The following is a 7,630-nucleotide window of genomic DNA, read 5'->3' on the forward strand; positions in this document are numbered from 1 at the left end:
ACTGAAGTCTGAAGTAATGGATGCTGAAGATAAACTATATTTTAACATGTTTAAATAAAAAAACTGTTATTTTAAATTATAATAATATTCACAATATTGCCTTTTTAGTGTAATTTTGATCAAATAAATGCAGCCTTGATGAGCATAAGAGACTTCTTTTGAAAACATTAAAGGCAGGGTTTGTGAGTTGCTTCACAAAATTTTTTTGATATGCTGGTTGAAAGTCTCTTCACATCCCGATAGCAATCACTAAGTTAAAGGGTTAGTTCACCCAAAAATGAAAATTAGCTTGTGTTTTACTTTCCCTCGAAGCATCCTAGGTGTATATGACGTTCTTCTTTCAGACGAATCCAGTCGGAGTTATATTAAAAATTGTCCTGGCTATTCCAAGCTCTATCATTGCAGTCAGCGGGTGTTGCAGTTGAACAGTCCACAAGTCATCAAATAAAGCTCGCACATTCATAAGAAAACGTGCCGCAGACGGCTCCGGGGGATGAATAAAGGCCCCTGTAGCGAATGTGTTTTTGTAAGAAAAATATCCATATTTCAAACGTAATAAACACTTTTCTCTCACTTCCGCTGATTGTCATACACTGAAGCAGTTCCGGCGGATGACGTAGCACGTCGGCATTGCGTGATTAGTGACGTATGCGGAGAGAGAACAAAACAAAACGCTGGTCACGAATTAGAAGTACAAACAGAGGATTTGCAAAGAAAAATGTCAGAGGATTTCGATATAAACCAAGAGGAGACTGGTTTTCCTTTGCTAAAGTAAGGACACTTTGCTTCCTTTGCTCCTATAAACAAACTCGCGAGACTAGCATACCTCAGAGGCGCGCGCGCTGCGCATACGTGCTGCGTCATCCGCTGGGAGGGTGGGATCTTATGCTTTCAAAGCCAGCTTGCTATTGCTAGCCTATCCGAAATCGCCTACCCCCACTTTCAGAAAACTTACAGCCCTCAAACAAGTTTTGCTAGTGCATATTCATAATTAAATAATATATGTAGAAACCAACATCAAATTAATTCAGTATTTAAAGTTTAAAAGGTTGTTGAATGCACTATGTATAACACAAGACTTTTAAAACCAGGAGAAAGGTGACATATAAAAGTAAACAAAAATTTCAAAATGATTACATTAATATTTTAATAGTATTAAAATATTTTATTAATTTATAAAAAAAAAAAGAGAAAAATATTGTATTGCTTAAAGGTGCTCTAAGTGATGATAGCCATTTAATTAAAATCAATTTTAATTGGTTTGCAAATGTTCTGATTGGCTTGGGGGAAAAAACATGGGAACTGTGTTTTTGCTCTTTATAGATTTTTGCTGTTTATAGATGATTTCTCAGAGGACCTTTTACAGGAAATTGTAATTTTATGTATACATTATATTACTAAAAGAAATTGCACACCATGCCTTTAAATACACATTTTCCCACATATTGACATTTGACATTTATAACAGCCGATGTTTGTATTGTACAAGTACACAAATATATTTATATGTTTAAAAAATGTGCAAAAGGATATTACCTCTTTAGTGAATAGTGAAGACTTATTTTTAGAACATATCGAGAGATGTGGTGTAACTTGTTGCACACAATATCTATCTATCTATCTATCTATCTATATATATATATATATATATATATATATATATATATATATATATGATAGAAGTCAATGAGTTCATGTGGATAAACAGTGAGGGTGAGTAAAACTTTCTACTCAGGCATGTCGATATAACACCATTAAGATGGCTAATGGATTTGACCTCACTATGTGTGAGAGCAACATTATAGGCTAATTGCCCGACGTGAGGCTTTCAAAAGATTTTGTGTCACCAATCCTCAAATGAGAGCCTTCTAATGGAGTTGATTTAGCTTATCTAAATATTTCAGTCATGACAAGCACTACAGAAATGGAAAGGAGGAGGCAGTGCAAAGCAAACGAGAAGCACACAAGGGGACCCATGTCTTGGTTTCCGAAGAGTATCTTGTTTAAAGGAAAGGAACTTATCTCTCGCACCGCTGGTGGAGAAATGCTCGTTATCTCTGTGTCAACCTCGCACTGATGGAGTCGTTACCTGACATAATATGGTCATTACGGCGGCGCCCAGCCGAACCCGTTCTTTGCCGATAATATTATATAATGCAAAAAGATCTGCTCCACTAGCTTCTCTGACAGCTGCTGAGTGCCCCCCTGTGGAGAGAGAGGGCCATCACACTGAGCTCACCCACAGCTACTGCTCTCAGCACACAAAAAAAACACCACAACACCTCCTTACAGATATCTGTGTTGTGGCATGATGCCCCACTGGGCTTCTTCTCTGCCACAGTGATTATGAAATTACTTTCAAAATATCTGATGTACGAAAAAGTATCATGCCACAGTGATAGATCTGTGTTGTTTTGTTTTATAAGACTATAAAATCGCATTGCCTGTATGCTGCGAAACTGCAATGGCAAATATGCATTGTAATAATATGCAGTGCTCAGTGGTTAGATCTAATCGGGTGGAGAGATAAACAAGACAGTCAGTGCAGACAGAAAGTAGGTAAAAGAGAACAGAAGATAAAAGCTCTTCTAAATGAGCTGCTTTTCACCCTTTCCCCTAAATCAACTGCTGAAATCTGATGCTAAGTTCCAAGCTGGCCCACACTAGACAGCCATTTGGGAGTTTTTTCAATTATGATAAATATTTGTTTTATTATTTATTTGTATTTTTATTTATTTGTATTCATCTTTTTGTTATTTCTACAATATGTATAATATTTATTTGTATTTTTATTTATCTTTTTGTTATTTTTACAAGTTTTATTATTTTGTATTTTTTTTTTATAATCTTTTTTTGTTATTTGTATAATATTGTATAATGCAAAAAGATTTTCCCAAAGGACAATAAACTAAAATAATCATAATAATTTAATGATGTGTGTTTCTTTATATTATTATTTTTTTAAATGCTGGGTGCTCACATTTATATAGAAGCCCATTTCCACCATGGAATAAAAAAATAAAAAAACGAAATTGCAAATTTGTAGCTCACAATTCAGAATAGTTTTTTTCTACCTCCTATAAAAAAAATCGAATTCCTGCTAAATACACAAACATTTACCTTAATCTTAGGTAATCATTTTAATTTGAAAGGAGAGATAAACACTTTCATTTTCTTTACGTTATATTATAAAAAAAAAAAAAAAAATCCATACATTAGTCCATAATAACCACGGCTCAATAAAAGCCCCATAAAACCATACAAAGTATTCCATATTAAAAAAACACAAGCCAACGTTGAAATTTCTATTTGTAACTTCTTTTATAAAACGTTTATGGTGGTTTTAATTCTTTTTGGAGCTTGACATGCCCTTGGTCACTATAAACTGTTGTTATATTGGAGGAACTACTACTTTACTGCTGTATTCAATGGAAGAAAACAAGTCATGCATACATAAGGGGGAATTAATAATGATAAAATTTTTATTTCTGTATGAATTATTCCTTTTAAACCAGTTGGTATTATAAAAACCTTGGCTTTCAATCCATGTTTAGCCTTGAAACTGTGCAAACAGCAATTGTAGATAGTGAGAATGATTTCTGTCACATCTCTGTATTGTTTATCCACCTTAACTCTCTCCCATACCTTGACCCTGAACTCCTGACCAGAGCCAGGTGTGGTCTCCAGGAGTCGTAGGGTACCCCCTGCTGCAGCGGAGTACATCAGAAAATACATGAAGGAGACCTGAGAGGCTTCCAAGCCGAATACAATATGGCTACACAAAGCCAGCTCCTCTTTCACCTCTGTAGGACACACAGATAGATAAGTATCCACAAATGTCAACGGGCTACTTTGCATAAAGCAGGGAATTGAAAACACAAGAAATGCACAATGCTCACGTGTGGTCCAGATATGGTTTTCCATGAAGGTGTGAAGCATCAGAAAATATAATAATATTAAATATCAGTATATTATTTTTATTCAGTTCTATGCAACTTAATCAGATGTAACTTCTTTTTTTTTCCAACAATTTTTTTGGGACTAATTGTCCAAATTATAGTCATTATAGTCATTATAGTAATGAGCAGAGCATAGCATGGAGCAGATTAGTGAACAGGACGGTAGCGCCATTTTACCAGCATTGCCATGTTACAGCACATTTAGCACTACTGCAAACAGGACAAGCACACTACATAGACATTTCCTGTCCACACATTATTTGAGTGGACTTTGGTTTTCTGGTGAACATGAGCGGAACACACATTCATAGAACGGAATATTGAGTGAAGTGAACGACGGCTAGAGGGAGAGTGAAACCTGCGTGCTGAACATTGCTGGGTGGTGCGGTGCGGCACATATTTTCAGCTCATATTTTCGTCCAATAATTTTTGGCGGCTGAAATTTTGGTGCATCCCTACTAGGGGTGGAACGGTTCAACTTACTCACGATTCGGTTTGTATCACGGTTTTAGAGTCACGGTTTCGGTATGGTTCAGTATGTGCTAGCAAAAACTATACTGTCAAATAAAAATAAAGAAAATAAGAATAATCTATCTAACTACAAGCAACAGCACAAATAAATACAATAGAGTAAAGATACAAATAAAATAAACTGTGTTTTTTTTAAAGTAGGTTTTAAGGTACAGAAATTGAATAAAGTAATGAAATGTAAAACAGCATTGCATATTTGACTGTATAAATGAAAGATTAATCTTTATTAAAGTTACAAAAGCTATTGAATCAGGAGCAGTGAGTGATTTCTTTGTTGTTGCTGTTTGATTAATATTAAGAAAGTGCTGTTGCTTTAAGAGAATGCACTGATACAGTACGTTCAGCCGGCTATGTCTGCTATAGGATACTTACCAAGACGGGCATTTTGACATAATTTGTATGTGAATTTGTCCATTTAAACACAATACTTCAGAGAGAGATTAATATTTGTGCGCATTCTGAGGCGCAGGTTTGCACGTCGGATGAACGCTCGCACAAATCTTCTCACTGCGCATGCGAGTTCGCGTCCTCTGGCTGAGACTGGCTCTTAAATGTTTAAACTGGCAAGGCTTAAATGATTTTAGCTTAAACACAGATATCAACGTGTGCTGTTCAGGTCTCACCGCTATTAGCACCTGCGTGATGACGAAATAAATGACTGCTTATATTCCAGCATACGGCATTCACATTGAACAAGAGTGAATGGTTTGTCCAGGTTTTTGTTTTTTCATCGCTGTTGTTGTAATGTATTGGGAAGCCAGAATGCGCATCCATCAACAGAAACATATGTTAGCCAAACCCTGTTTGTTTTGCATGTTACTTTTAGCAAACCATATTACAGATGATGCATTGTCAGACAACATATTTCTCACCTTATGCTTGAGTTTGAAGCTAGAATGATGTCAAAAATGACCTCAATAGATTGGACAAACCCATTAATCCATTTGCCACTCTTAGTAATAGCAGCTAAAAAGCTTTCATACATCTGTAAAGGTCTGAGCAATCTACAAGATATATTGAGGCTGAACGTACAAGGTAAATGATGGCTATTAGTCACATTCTAGTACTCAATAAAAAATATATATATATTTTATTGTGGACCGGAACTTTGTCAGATGAGATGGTACTGTTTCTCATACCCGCCACAGAACCTGGGTGAAGTCCAGCAGGGCCAGCGGAGAGTATGACGGTATACTAGAAGTGTACGTTTTGATTTTGGCATGCGGACCACCCATGTGATGCACCTTCTTGCCCTCGGTGTATTGTGGAAAGACCTCCAGACCAAGATCTCGAATAAGCTCCATGACATGGGTCTGCGAGCTACAGGACATGAAAATCAAGTAAATTGCCAGTAACCGTGTTTCTGCACACATTCGGACATCTAAAGGCAGCCAGACGTCTGCCATAAATCGACTTTGTGTAAGTTGATGAAAACCCTTGCCCTCATCTAAAGTGAAGGCTTTCACAGCTACAGGCAATGGCCATTTATTGATCTCGGTGGACTCTGAGAGTAGCTCTGGGTATTTTTTGGTTCGGGTAGTGGATTACAGCAGTAAACTTCTCGCTTGAAAACACATTTTTACTGCTTGGAGACTTAAACAAGCTTTTGGGATTTTCCAATTATCACACCTCAAAAACAAGCAAGTGTGGGCTAGTTGTCACAAACACTATCAGTAATCTCCTATTACATTTTTAATTTATAATTGTTTGTTTTACCTGCTTAATGGCAGGTTTGTAGTTCAGATGCTTAATAACCTTCTTAAAATATATTTTCTCTAAATTGTGATTGTCCAAAATCAAATATTTAATGAAAATGCATTTAAAATCAAATATTTATATCTATTTTGTCAAATCCCCCCCCCCTTCTTTGGAATGGAAATATAGGCTAAGTATTGCTTCAATTCATATAATTTGAAGAATCTAGAACATAATAATAAAATGTAGAAGTTATGTGCTGCGGAAAGTATTTCTCAAGGCTCTGAAATAACGCACACAAGTTACCTTCATTTGACATTCACCAGGTTATAATTTCTGACCCTGGTTTGGGGTCACACAACTATTTTGGTGTTTAGTCCAGTTGAGCCCCGTGCCCCGCTCCATCCATATTTCAAACCGCTTGTCTTATGCTGGAATGATGGAGCCTGTCTTAACGTTTTGGACCATGGACAAGGAAATGTCTCCGGTTACCTAACGTAACCTCGGTTCCCTGAGAGGAGGGAATGAGACACTGCATTATCCGTCATTTTAGGGGTTGTCCCCTCCTTCCTTGAATCTACTGAAGCCTTAGGAAATCTTGTGGGTGAGAATTCGCTCGCCAATGACGTTCAAGCACGCAAAATAGAGGCGGGATCCCCCGCACTATAAGGTGGTGCTGAATGCCATTGCCTCAGAAACTTTGGACTGAAGCAGAGTGCAGCTGACAAAATCACAGTGTGCTGGTGGCCAAATAATGAATGTGGCAGTAACACAGACACTATTGCATAATGTTACAACCGGTGGTTAATGGTGGCAGTCGTGCCGACACCTGATGTCCGGTGCGATGGTGATGCCGGTGCTGTCCAGACACTACGCAGTACCAGCACTTCTGACATGTTGCATGGAGTGTTGCGTTATACCCAATTTCGACCTCAATGCCAAATTATTACCCCCCTCGTTGAAGCCGCTACCTGATTGCCTAATCCTAACCTCACCCCTAATCCTAACCTCTCCCCCACACCTAATCCTAAACCTAACAATACTAGGGGGTAATAATCTGGCAGGGAGTAAGAATTGGGCACAACACTGGTACTGAGTCAAAGCGTCAGTGTCTGGGTGATTAGAAATAACACTATAAAGCACACTACCCAGGAGGTCATTTGAAACCGGTAAACTTCTGGAAAGTTCAAGGATCCAGTAACGGAATGCATTAGTAATAAGTAATAAATTCAAAACAGCGCTAATGCAGAGAAAACATGGATGATTTCATCGAGAGAATAGTGATTTGTGTCCAGATGGCAGTAAATTATTCTTTTCAGCATTGTAGCGTCTGGACCAATCAAACACACAATATATATTTTGTTAGCTAGATTTAACAAATACTCTGTAACACCCCTCAGTTAACAAGCCATATGAGGACCTATGGACCCTTCCCCCCGAAATGT

At 37.4% G+C, this 7,630-nt stretch overlaps 1 pseudogene; it reads right to left on the minus strand.

Moving 5' to 3' along the window:
* The window catches only part of LOC107561388 (amine oxidase [flavin-containing]-like), a 29,385-nt pseudogene extending 25,446 nt beyond the window's left edge, over nucleotides 1-3,939 (minus strand).
* Between the last annotated feature and the right edge of the window lie 3,691 nt (nucleotides 3,940-7,630).

Source organism: Sinocyclocheilus grahami, unplaced genomic scaffold (assembly GCF_001515645.1).
Source record: "Sinocyclocheilus grahami isolate Dianchi unplaced genomic scaffold, SAMN03320097.WGS_v1.1 scaffold770.1, whole genome shotgun sequence".
NCBI classification, from domain to species: domain Eukaryota; kingdom Metazoa; phylum Chordata; class Actinopteri; order Cypriniformes; family Cyprinidae; genus Sinocyclocheilus; species Sinocyclocheilus grahami.